This window comes from Protobothrops mucrosquamatus, unplaced genomic scaffold (genome assembly GCF_001527695.2).
Source record: "Protobothrops mucrosquamatus isolate PMUCROS unplaced genomic scaffold, P.Mucros_1.0 scaffold49743, whole genome shotgun sequence".
NCBI classification, from domain to species: Eukaryota; Metazoa; Chordata; class Lepidosauria; order Squamata; family Viperidae; genus Protobothrops; species Protobothrops mucrosquamatus.
Genome location: NW_015435469.1, coordinates 1 through 1,052, shown reverse-complemented (window position 1 = coordinate 1,052; position 1,052 = coordinate 1). Strand labels below are relative to the sequence as shown.

General features: G+C 43.3%; 1 pseudogene; it reads right to left on the bottom strand.

Moving 5' to 3' along the window:
• Positions 1–17: 17 nt before the first annotated feature.
• On the bottom strand, positions 18–523 carry LOC107302331 (annotated as a pseudogene).
• Between the last annotated feature and the right edge of the window lie 529 nt (positions 524–1,052).

Here is a 1,052-nt window from a genome sequence, read left to right as displayed (position 1 = left end):
TTTTAATTTTTTTTTAATTTTGCTTATTTATGAAATTCACAGCCATACCTGTACCTAGTAAAAAGCACAAGCTTACTATCTTTCTATAAAAATGCCGAACGCGTAAACAAGAATTCTGTCTATGTGTCCATAGCATGAACTAGTATGAATTAACTCAATTTATTTATTTGTTCTTTGTTTATTAAATTTATTGGCTGTCCGTTTTACCATGGGGTAACTCTGGGCAGTTTACAGTCATAAAAATACATCTATACGCATAGAATTAAAACATAAATAAATTAAAATCAAACATCAAGTATCCAAAAAGTACCTCATCGGGTGCTGGATGCAAGGCAAAAAGCTCCTTGTGTCTGTTGGATTTTCTTTGCTCATCATTTTGGTGATCGATTTCTTCATTCGGCGTTCGATCCAGAAGATTAGGGAGCAAAGCATCGGGAAGGGAATTTTTCAAGTCAAAAATACTGCAGGCCCAACTGCCTCGTGGTGTATCATCTATTGACATGGAGCGTCTTTTCAGATCATCCTAATGATAAATCAAATAGAAGAGAATATATATAGCTCAGGATCGAATTCTTGGGTTCCTAGTGGTCTCTGAGTTTAGTTGTCATTTACAAGAAAATAACCAAATTCAGAGAGTACCAAGAACCCAATAAATCATATGCAGTTTGCAAAAGGAATCGCAGCAATAAAAAAACCCCTAGCAAATAATTTTAATGAAGTAAACCAGACATGTCCAAAGTCCGGCCCGCGGGCCATTTGCGGCCCGCGGCCCGGTTTAATCCGGCCCTCGAGCAGCCCTCCCTGCTCTATATAAATGCGGCCCTCCCACGGCCCTCCGGCAAGTCCCATGAAAGAAAGAGAGAGAGAGAGAGAGAGAGAGAGAGGCACTTGCACTTCTGTCTCTCTCTCTCTCTCTCTCTCTCATGGGACTTGCCCCCTCGCAGGGCTCCTCATTGGCCCTGCGCCCTGTTACCCCGCCCCCAGCCGCAAGCCACCATCCGCCCTGTGGTTATAAGTGTCCCAGCAGTTGGGACCCGCCCCTCCCGGAAGTC